This window comes from Rutidosis leptorrhynchoides, chromosome 4, assembly GCF_046630445.1.
Source record: "Rutidosis leptorrhynchoides isolate AG116_Rl617_1_P2 chromosome 4, CSIRO_AGI_Rlap_v1, whole genome shotgun sequence".
Lineage (NCBI taxonomy): Eukaryota > Viridiplantae > Streptophyta > Magnoliopsida > Asterales > Asteraceae > Rutidosis > Rutidosis leptorrhynchoides.
In genome coordinates this window covers 529,310,008-529,322,898 of record NC_092336.1, presented here as the reverse complement: position 1 = coordinate 529,322,898, position 12,891 = coordinate 529,310,008, and positions in this window count along the sequence as shown.

Here is a 12,891-nt window from a genome sequence, read left to right as displayed (position 1 = left end):
TAATCTAACCAAGTAATTTAAATTGCATGCTTCAAGTAATTAATAATGATTTATCAAGAGCAATGTAACAGACATGTAAGCTAATGAACAAAGTGATTTAACATCAATGTTTAAGAAACAAAATAGAAGTAACCAAACTATTTGATCATAGATGAACTAAATTTGATACATGGCTATTAGACGATTTGAGTTGAGCTTTCTTCTTGTTGTTGTAATGTGGAATACGGATATTCTGGTAGAGATGATGATGCACGAGAAGGATGGAATGATCAGGTAGTATAAATTACATAAAGAAATACTGAAGGAAATTTGTTTACCGTCTTTGAGATAAATATTCTACAATAAAAATATTCTACATGTCTGTAACAACTTTCCCTTACCATTTTCATAAATATTCTAGTAGAGATGATGATGCACGAGAAGGATGCAACAACTTTCCCTTACCATTTTCATAAATATTCTACAATAAAAATCTTCATCATATCGAATACGATGAAATCAGTAAGTGTCGATGGTTAGTAACAGAGCTCTGTGAGGGTTTATGGTTGTTAACTTTTAGAAGATTAATGTTCAACATGCGAGTGAAGATTAAAGATTTTTGTTAATTAGGGTTTTAGAAATTGCGATTACGAATTTGCGATGTACCTTAAAAGAAAGTGAGATGCACAATAATCTAGAGAGAATATAAGTTTCAAATTCTTGAGGCTTATATCCGAAAAGATTGTGATAATTATAATTAATTATAATTAAGATTAATGACATCATCATAGTGCTCTAAAAAAAATTTAATTTTATTTTGAAGTTTTTTTAAGCTTAAAAAATATTTATTTATTACATCATCATTTTAGAGATTTAATAGAAGCTATAGATAAATTTGATTGAAAATTCTCATGAACCATTATCTTCGAGATTAGCATCTTCAACGGCTATCTCCCCCTCTTCGATGTCGTTACCCAACTGATTATTGACGACTGGTGAAGTGCATCTGACTGGCGAAGGACTACACTGATGAAGATTAAAATCTTCAGAATCACCCTTTTCACATGACAAAGGCTCGGAGCAGAAGTTACTTTGAACAAGAGAATTATATTCATCTATATTTTCATCAGAAATATCTTCGATTAAAATGTTTTCTTTGAATTCTTGGACCCATATTTTACATGTCCGCATTTTTGATAGATTGACTGTGACATATTAATGAATGGGTGCCGGGTCAACGATCTCGACCAAAACAAATAATGATTCAGCGTTTTTTAATTGGGAAGACTTTGGATCAACGTGAATCACTTGACCAAACGTACCTGTTATCAGGTTCATGGAATCGATAAACGAGTAATCAAACGGGCAGCCTTTTAGTTCTAAACTGGTAAATCTAGAAAACTTGAGATATCGTTGGTCCATGGGCTGGGCCTTCAAGAACTCTAATTTACTCATTATCGGGCCCATAATCATCCGTTGAAAGCTTTCAGCGTCTTTGCATTCGAAAATATACCCGTAAACTTCCCATGTCGAAACGGAGATTATTTAGATATTACGACTTCTCAACCAATTAAATAACTTAACCGCTTTAATAGGTACTTTATTGATAATCAATGCTGACCTTTTCATCCGATCTTGGGTTTCCTGTTCCACGATTAGAGTAATAATTGGATTGACATTAACAGAATTGTTGGAAAAAGTCATTTTTTTGATTTCACTAATAACCATCTCGTTTTTTGCAAACCCAATGTCGATTGATCTACCGTTCAAGTTTGAACCATTCATACTTGAGATTGCTTTAGAAGCCGAAATGGCGTCATTGAATTTGACGAAAGCAAAAGTTCGCCCCTGTTTCCAAGCGATATCCTATATGGACCCGAAAGCTTTGAAAGCGTTGTTAATAATGGCTGGGCTTGAGAATTTAGAAAATCCTCCGATGAAGATGGTGGATTTCCGAAGGAAAGATGGTAGATTCGAATTTTTTCGGAACAAATTAAAGCTCTGTTTGTTGTGAAATTGTTGGGAAAAACAGGACTAATAGGAATAGAGTTTGGGTAGGAAGGTTTGAAAATATGAGCAAACCCATTGTGGTGAGGATTACAGATGAGAATGGTGGTTAACCGGTGGAGAATGGCGAATGGTGGTGGAAATTCGAATTTTCCAATTAGGTGCCGTTAGGCACTATAATCGAGGTTGAGATGAAGAGGTAAAAAAATGCACCTTAGTAAAATTTAATGTGAGTTGCAGCATTGCAGGTAAGATGAGGAAGACGGTAGGAAAATTGATGGGTAAAGTTATAAACGTGAGCCCACTAATTGCAACAGAGTATTTCTTTGTTATTTTAAAAATATTGATATGTAATGCTTGGGATGATGGATCACACGGACCCACGTGTATTTCAACAAACAATACTAATCTATCTATCTATAGTTTCTATTAAATCTCTATAATGATGATGTCATTATTAGGCTATTTCATTTGTTAAGAAAAAATCAAAAATAAACAGAAAAAATTCTAGGACCTCTAAGTGATGTCATAAATGTATTTATTTTATAATTTAAAAAATGATACTATTATTTAACTCCGTATTTGTATATGTTCCAAATTAGGGTTTCTTTATATTTAAAAAAAAACACGTCATACGTACTTTTTTAGTCTGTATATTGAAAAGAATACATTTTATTATTAAACCCTAGATTCAAAATTCACGCGATTCATCACGCGATTTATCAAGCTATTCATCACGTATGTACCAAAATTGATTATCTTCATCACGCGATTTATCAAGCGATTCTAGTCCATTCAAAATCGAGAACCTGATGCGGATAATAGCGTTTAAAAAATCTGTACTTTAGTTCTCTCTGATTTAATATTCAATAATAGGGTTACAATTTATATCCATATTGTAATTGAAGTGTTCAAAATAGGCTTTTCAATCAACCAATCCATTTACAAATTATAATTGTTTGACTGTTCGTACACATTTACAAATTATAATGGTTTGATTTGCAGAAACTATGGATCATTTGCTGACAGGGGAATCATCTAATTCCAAATATATAAATAATTTTAATGAACTTAACTAGGTAGTAACATGGCGGAATGAATGGTGTTGTTCTTTCCTTATTACTTCAATCGGAGGCCCCCCTGAATTATTTGTCGAACATGGTAAGTTTCATAGCTTTGTTGTATATAAATTTTAATTAGCTTCCCGTTTGAATTTCAGTTTCACATATGCCATCCAACTGTTTGATGAAATGCTTATAAAGTAGTTAGTGCCATCAATCATTGAACTTAATAATCGATATTAGTTATTACATTTAAATAGTGTTAGTTACGCTTGTATCCTTAAAAAACATCTAGTTTAGAGTCGGAAAGTGGAAACTAGGAAACAAAATAGATGCCTTGTCACAAAAACTGATAATGGTATAACCGTTCGTGGTGAAGAAGACGATTACTGTAAGTTATATATACATACTTCCTCAATCAGTTTCGATGCATTTGAATGCTATAAGAATTTTGATAATAACTATCTTTGTTGTGATTTTGTAATTACTTTCGTTCCATGCTTTTAGCATTTGTGTACCTGTACTATTTAAAAAATTTATTTGCTATTTCCTATTAATATAAGTGGCAACTGCAATGTATAATATATGTAAATGCAGGGTGCTCAACTTTTCAACAACACAATGATGCAACTTTGGGTAGTGGAAATCTAAGAGAAGTTGTGGGCTTATCCCCGAGAGAAGATTTTCACGGGTGGCTGGCAGTCAATGCTAAGAACCTTATGTTTTTGCAGTTGTTGATTTCGTTAATCAGGTGAATAACCTTTATGGTACTCTCAACTTAATAACAAATCAATATTTCCTTAAAAACTGGGTGTGTGATAATTCAGAATACAACAGAATTTTATTTTATGCTCAGACGCATTTGGGCTGATTTTAGTATGTGTGACGATCGCTCCAAATCCATATGGATGAATACGTCATTCATCGATTTCATTACGAGGTATTTGACCTCTATATGATACGTTTTATAAACATTGCATTCTTTTAAAAAGGTATATCATAAATGAATATTTAAATCCAAGGTTTTCGACATCTGATGATTTCTACATATAGACAATCACCGTAAATAATAGTTTACAATAATACATGATGATGGTTTTGTGAATGCAACGTTTTCTTGAATAAAGCATGTATGACTCCATGCACAAATCTTGTCTAACATAAAAGCAAACTGATAATGCTAAAAACGAACATATATTTCATAGCATTATCCCTCAAGAAAGACAAGCTTTTAGTTGCAATTGTTCTATTTACAAGTGATATTCGTTTAAATAATAAAAGGTGAAGACAAAAGACAGATTCGACGAATTGAAGACGCAAATGACCAAAAAGCTCAAAAGTACAAAGTACAATCAAAGTGGTTCAAATTATTGTTGAGAAACGTCTCAAAATTATAAGAGTACGAGCCGCAAAACGCAAAGTACAAGATATTAAATAGTACAAAAGGACGTTAGAAAATCCAGAACCGGGACCAGAGTCAACTCTCAACGCTCGACGCAACGGACTAAAAATTACAAGTCAACTATGCACATGAATATAATATAATATATAATTAATTCTTAAAATTATATATATATTATATTATATATAAAACCGTCGGCAATCTAGCAAACAAACAATTGTGAGCTGGATTCCTAGGCCATGCGATCGCATGGCCAGAAGGCACAAATGCCATGCGATCGCATGGTGAACAGTACCAGCCTAGGTCCTATAAAGTTCGCAGTTTTTGGTCGAATGTAACACATCTTTTCTCTATCTCTCTATCTCTCACGTAATATATATATATATATATATATATATATATATATATATTATAATTATAATTATAATTTAATTTAATAATAATAAGGGTATGTTAGCGAATGTTGTAAGTGTGTAAGTCGAAATTCTGTCCGTGTAACGCTACGCTATTATTAATCATTGTAAGTTATGTTCAACCTTTTTAAATTACTGTCTCGTAGCTAAGTTATTATTATGCTTATTTAAATTGAAGTAATCGTGATGTTGGGCTAAATATTAAAGACAGGGTAATTGGGCTTTGTACCATAATTGGGGTTTGGACAAAAGAACGACACTTGTGGAAATTAGACTATGGGCTATTAATGATCTTTATATTTGTTTAATTGAATGATAGTTCGTTAATTTAATATAAAAATTACAATTGGACGTACCTATAAATAGCCACATACACTCGATCGGACACGATGGGCTGGATATTTATAAGTACTAATAATCGTTCATTTAACCGAACATGGGAATGGATTAATAGTTAATGGACTTATTAAAATAGGGGTGAATTACATACAAGGAAAATTGGTGTAATTATAGTTTAAGTCCCCAATTAGTTGGAATATTTGACTTCGGATATAAGGATAATTTGACTAGGACACTCGCACTTTATATTTATGACTGATGGACTGTTATGGACAAAAACCAGATGGGCATATTGAATAATCCAGGACAAAGGACAATTAACCCATGGTAATAAACTAAAATCAACACGTCAAACATCATGATTACAGAAGTTTAAATAAGCATAATTCCTTTATTTCATATTTTATCGCACTTTTATTTACTGTCATTTTATTTAATTACACTTTTAATTATCGTACTTTTTAATTATCGCAAATTTTATTTATTGTCATTTTATTTATCGCACTTTTATTTATCGCACTTTAATTATTGTCATTTACTTTACGCTTTAAATTAAGTTTTATTTTTAATATTTTACATTAGGTTTTAACTACGACTAAAGTTTTAAAATCGACAAACCGGTCATTAAACTGTAAAATCCCCCTTTTATAATAATAATACTACTTATATTTATATATATTTATATATTTACAAATATAGTTTTAAAAATATAGCGTTAAACTTGGCTAGCTCCCTGTGGAACGAACCGGACTTACTAAAAACTACACTACTGTACCATTAGGTACACTGCCTATAAGTGTTGTCGCAAGGTTTAGGTATTTCCAATCTATAAATAATTAAATAACTTGTGTAAAATTGTATCGTATTTAATAGTATATCCTAGTAAAATATAAGCTATTTCGTATACACCTCTACGCACATCACAAACAGTGGAAGACTTCTAGTTAATCTTGAATCATGTCTAGTTAATCTTGAACGAATGCTTATTAAATGTGAAAAATCAAATCTAGTACTTAATTGGGAGAAATGCCATTTCATGGTTAAAGAAGGCATCGTTCTTGGTCATAAAATTTCAAAGGAAGGAATTGAAGTGGATAGAGCTAAAGTAGATGTAATTGCTAAACTTCCACATCCCACCAATGTTAGAGGAGTTAGGAGTTTTCTAGGGCATGCCGGTTTTTACCGACGTTTCATAAAAGATTTTTCTAAAATTGCCACTCCTATGAATAAACTCCTAGAATAGGATGCTCCATTCATCTTTTCCGATGAATGCATCAAATCTTTTAATATTCTTAAAGAAAAACTCACTAATGCGCCGATCATGATAACTACAAATTGGAATCTACCGTTTGAACTTATGTGCGATGCAAGTGATTTTGCAATGGGAGCCGTTTTAGGACAAAGGATTGAAAAACGATTTCAACCTATTTATTATGCTAGTAAGATGTTACAAGGAGCACAAACAAATTACACAACTACTGAAAAAGAACTCCTTGCTATTGTCTTTGCTTTTGACAAATTTCGTTCATATCTCGTTCTAGCTAAAACGGTGGTCTATATCGACCATTCTGCTCTTAGATACCTATTTTCAAAACAAGATGCTAATTAATCCGTTGGATATTACTCTTACAAGAGTTCGATATTGAAATCCGAGACAAAAAGGGAGCAGAAAATCTCTCCGCTGATCATATTTCTCGTCTTGAAAATCCTGAATTAAAAGTTCTAAATGAATCGACCATACAAGATAACTTTCCTGATGAATATCTATTGAAGATAGATTATAGTGAAATTCCATAGTTTGCAGACTATGCAAACTACTTAGTATGTAGATTCCTTGAAAAAGGGTTGTCTTACCAAAAACGAAAGAAATTCTTTAGTGATATAAAACACTATTTCTGGGAAGATCCACATTTCTTTAAAAGTTGTCCCGATAGAATAATACGCCGATGTGTATTCGGGGATGAAGCCAGTCAAATCTTAAACCATTGTCACACAGGACCAACAGGAGGGCATTATGGGCCTCAACTCACAGTAAGAAAAGTCTACGATGCTGGATTCTATTGGCCTACAATTTTCAAAGACGCACACCTTCTTTGCAAATCCTGTGATGCTTGTCAAAGGGCCGAAAAAATAAGTCAACGTGATGAAATGCCACAAAATGTCATTCAAGTATGTGAAGTATTTGACGTTTGGGGTATTGACTCTATGGGTCCATTTTCAAAATCTCATAATAATCTCTACATTCTCGTTGCCATTGATTATGTATCTAAATGGGCGGAAGCACAAGCTCTCCCGACTAACGATGCACGAGTTGTAGTCAACTTCTTAAAACGTCTTTTTGCAAGGTTCGGAACACCGAAAGCTTTAATAAGTGATCGGGGTACTCATTTTTGTAATAATCAACTTGAGAAAGTTCTCAAAAGATATGGAGTAACGCATAAAATCTCCACTGCTTATCATCCACAGACAAGTGGACAAGTTGAAAATACCAACCGAGCATTAAAACGTATTCTAGAGAAAACCGTAGGATCAAATCCGAAGGAATGGTCCATGAAATTGGAGGATGCACTCTGGGCTTTTAGAACAGCCTACAAAACTCCAATTGGAACCACACCTTTTAGACTCGTTTACGGAAAAGCATGTCACCTTCCAGTAGAAATTGAACACAAAGCATTTTGGGCTTTGAAGACATGTAATCTTGATTTACATGAAGCCGGACGTCTACGGTTAAGTCAACTAAATGAATTAGAAGAATTAAGACATGAAGCATACGAAAATTCATTAATCTATAAGGAAAGAACGAAGAAATGGCATGATAAAAGAATCAGAAGTTTAAAAGAATTTAAGGAATGAGACAGAGTTCTTCTTTTCAATTCACGATTCAAGCTATTTCCTGGAAAATTGAAATCAAGATGGTCTGGACCATTCATAGTCAAAAGAGTTTTCCCGTACGGAACAATAGAGTTACTAAATTCAAATGGAGTTGAATTTAAAGTTAATGGTCACAGAGTTAAACATTACATAGATAATCCAATGGAAGTTGAAGATGAAGTTAATCACAATTTCGACACCACATCTAACTAAGTGTGGGAAGGTTCGAATCTTTTTAGGGTGATATATATTTCTGTTAGTGTTAGATATTCTATTTTCGTGTAGTTCCGAGAATGGAATCCGAATGGTCTTTCCCTAGCAGACCCTAAAGAACTAGTCTTCTCCCCCCATTCTGAATTTTTATTTTTTTTAGGTTTTACGAGATGAAGAATTCCTTTGATCTGAACCATGGTCTAATGCTACATGCTATGATTACTAAACGTAATAATGACACCCTTCCGAGTGAATTGGTATCATTCATAAAAAGCAAAATGGACGGATTAAGAAAAGAACTCAGGAAAGATCATCATAAGATACATTTTGGTAAAGGCAAATCAAAATCCGCAACAAAAAGAAGAGCACGACACCTTGAAAGATGTTATAAATGCGGAAAATGGTCACACGAAGGTAAATATTCAAATAATCAAACATATTCAAATACCGAATTTGTTACTCTATGCAGAGAAGGACCGTTCATATGTTTAGAAGAAAAGATATTGAAGAATCGAGGTTACGCTTACATAGCTATGGAGAACCAAATTACACGACTCTCTTATGAGTCGGCTAAAGCAGGTCTCTAAGAATTCTATCTCACAGGTAAGTATGTACAATTTTTATTTTTTTATTTATTGCTTTTAACCTTTTGATAATAAACCCTGAATCGTTCGCTATAAAGTATTAAATTGGTATTCAATAAAATTAGGTATGCGTAACCGAAATTATTGATATCATACAAAAATTTATTACATCACTGCGAAATTTACCGTTTATTCTTAAGGTATAAATATCTTTAATCAATCAACCCAAAATATTTCAAAAATTCGTCAGGAGTAAAACTAGGTTATGGAACCGAAATTACTTTACCAAAAAGAGGGGCGTATATTTTTGATAATATTTGATTGATTAAAGTGTGATAAAATACCAAAAAGATTTTTTTTTTTACCTTGTTAATATATAAATATTAAATTAATATTATAAACTTTTTAAAATCAATATATTTAAGTTTGTAAATATTTGAAAAATTAATATTTTTAATATAAGTTTGTATGTATAAAAATAAAAATATAATATAAATTTGGTGTGAATTTTTAATTTTAATAATATGAATTTTTAATTTTATGCATTTTAAATTTAAGTTTGGTGTGAATTTAAAAACAAAAATTTACTTTATTTCATTAAGTTAAAAATGTGATTTCTAAAAATTCGACGTGAGTTGAAAACTAGGTCGTTGAACCGAAATTGCTCTACCCAAGGGAGGGACGAGAAATTTTATTATCATTATTTTTAATCTTATTGAATTAAAGTATGCTAAAAACATTAAAAAATCCAAAAATCTTTGCTTTTAAAACAACGCTTTAAAATGACAAATTTTTAAAATTTTATCGAGGGACGGACTAGGACAACGATCCGAAACGCCCTTGATAATGCTAAAAACGAACATATATTTCATAGCATTATCCCTCAAGAAAGACAAGCTTTTAGTTGCAATTGTTCTATTTACAAGTGATATTCGTTTAAATAATAAAAGGTGAAGACAAAAGACAGATTCGACGAATTGAAGACGCAAACGACCAAAAAAGCTCAAAAGTACAAAGTACAATCAAAGAGGTTCCAATTATTGATAAGAAACGTCTCAAAATTACAAGAGTACAAGATTCGAAACGCAAAGTACAAGATATTAAATTGTACACAAGGACGTTCGAAAATCCGGAACCGGGACCAGAGTCAACTCTCAACGCTCGACGCAACGGACTAAAAATTACAAGTCAACTATGCACATAAATTAAATATAATATTTAAATAATTCTTATAATTATTTATATATTATATTATTATTTATAAGCCGTCGACAGAAGAAACAAACACATGTGAGCTTCCCCAGCTGGCCATGCGATCGCATGGCCTTGAAGGGCAAAGATCATGCAATCGCATGAGCCCCTTTTTCAGCTCACATGCCTATAAATTTCGAGCTTTGGTGCACCATAAAACACATCTTTTTCCTTCTTCATTCATCAACGTATTATATATATATATGTTATAATTTTAATTTTAATTCTAATAATAAGGGTATATTAGCGCATATTGTAAGGGTGTAAGTCGAAATTCTGTCCTTGTAACGCTACGCTATTTTTAATCATTGTAAGTTATGTTCAACCTTTCTACATTAATGTCTCGTAGCTAAATTATTATTATGCTTATTTAAAACGAAGTAATCATGATGTTGGGCTAAATACTAAAATTGGGTAATTGGGCTTTGTACCATAATTGGAGTTTGGACAAAAGAACGACACTGGTGAAAATTAGACTATGGGCTATTAATGGGCTTTATATTTGTTTAACTAAATGATAGTTTGTTAATTTTAATATAAAGATTTACAATTGGATGTACCTATAAATAACCATATACACTCGATCGGACACGATGGGCGGGATATTTATATGTACGAATAATCGTTCATTTAACCGGACACGGGAATGGATTAATAGTCACTAGAATTATTAAAACAGGGGTGAAATTATGTACAAGGACACTTGGCATAATTGATAACAAAGTATTAAAACCTTGGGTTACACGCAGTCGATATCCTGGTGTAATTATTAAACAAAGTATTAAGACCTTGTTATAGTTTAAGTCCCCAATTAGTTGGAATATTTGACTTCGGGTATAAGGATAATTTGATGAGGATACTCGCACTTTATATTTATGACTGATGGACTGTTATGGATAAAAACCAGACGGACATATTAAATAATCCAGGACAAAGGACAATTAACCCATGGGCATAAAACTAAAATCAACACGTCAAACATCATGATTACGGAAGTTTAAATAAGCACAATTCCTTTATTTTCATATTTAATTGCACTTTTATTTATTGTCATTGTATTTAATTGCACTTTTAATTTTCATACTTTTTAATTATTGCAAGTTTATTTTATTGCAATTTTATTTATCGCAATTTCATTATCGTTATTTACTTTACGCTTTAAATTAAGTTGTATTTATTTTTAATATTTTACATTAGGTTTTAACTGCGACTAAAGTTTTAAAAATCGACAAACCGGTCATTAAACGGTAAAAAACCCCCTTTTTATAATAATAATATTACTTATATATATTTGTATTTTTATAAAATAAAACTAATATAGCGTTAAGCTTTGTTTAAAAGATTTCTCTGTGGAACGAACCGGACTTACTAAAAACTACACTACTGTACGATTAGGTACACTGCCTATAAGTGTTGTAGCAAGGTTTAAGTATATCCATTCTATAAATAAATAAATATCTTGTGTAAAATTGTATCGTATTTAATAGTATTTCGTTGTAAAATATAAGCTATTTCATATACACCTCGCATAACGCCAAGAATTTTTGGCGCCGCTGCCGGGGAACAATTCTGCTAAAACGCCGGAAGCGCAACGCTAATATATAAAATAAAAAAAAGATTTTTATTTTTAGTTACTTTTATAAAAAATACGCTTTTGTAAAAATACGTTTTAAAACCAAAAATATAAAAAGAAAAAACAAAAATTATTTTTAAGAGTTTGTTAAATATTTAAGTTTTATAAAGTTTCTTTATTTCTATTTTTAATTTGTAAAAATATAAGTTTTATTTAATTTATATAAATATATTATAAATATAATTCAGTAAAACAGAAAAAAATATTAAAACTCTCGGCCTGGTACTGTAGCAGCCTGTAACCTGGCCCAAAATCAAATCTCATGCGATCGCATGAGCCCGAAGGCATAACTTCATGCGATCGCATGAAGGCACCTGACACGCCACAGTAAAACCCTAAACAGCATTAAATACGGAGTAATTATTATTATTATTTAATTAAACCCTAATTAGGGTTATATTTTTATAATATTTAGTTTTAATTTTATTATTTTGTATATTTAGTTTAATTAGTTTAAATAAATTACAAAATTAATACTTTTATAAAATAAATAATATAAAAATAATATTTTTATAAAAATTGTAATTTTTACAACTTTTAGTATATTTTTATATTTTGTATCTTTTTAATTGTTTTAGCGTAATATTTGTGTTTTTCGCTTGTACTTAGTTTTAAACATAGTTTTTGCCATAGTTATTTTTTTTTTACTTCTAGATTTTTAGGCTTTGCCGTAAAATCCCTTAAGTGCTTTTTCTTTAGACTAAGATCTAGGTGCTTTAGAATTTTGCGACACCGTTTTTAAAATTTTAGTACCTTTTTAAGTTATTGCCATTTGGGATATAGTTTTACTTGTAAGCTTTAATTTTTTTTTAGACGCAACTTTTAATTCTTAGTTTTTAGTTCCTTTTTAAGTTTCAACGCGCTACTTTCTTATTTTTATTTTTCGACGCCTTTTACCTATGTATCAATTATCACTCCAATTAGTAATTTCAATTTGCAATTTTAATTTTAAGTTAGTGATAATAATAAGGTTGGGTTAGTCGAGTGTTTTAAAGTTTTATAAGTCACTCTTTTTTTTCTTCTTATTTCTCCAATTTTAATACCGACGCGCTCTTTTTCTTTCTTATTTCTCGCCATTCTAGTTTTTAGGACATAGAATTTTCTACTTCTTCTCTAAATTTCTTTAAATTACGAAAAA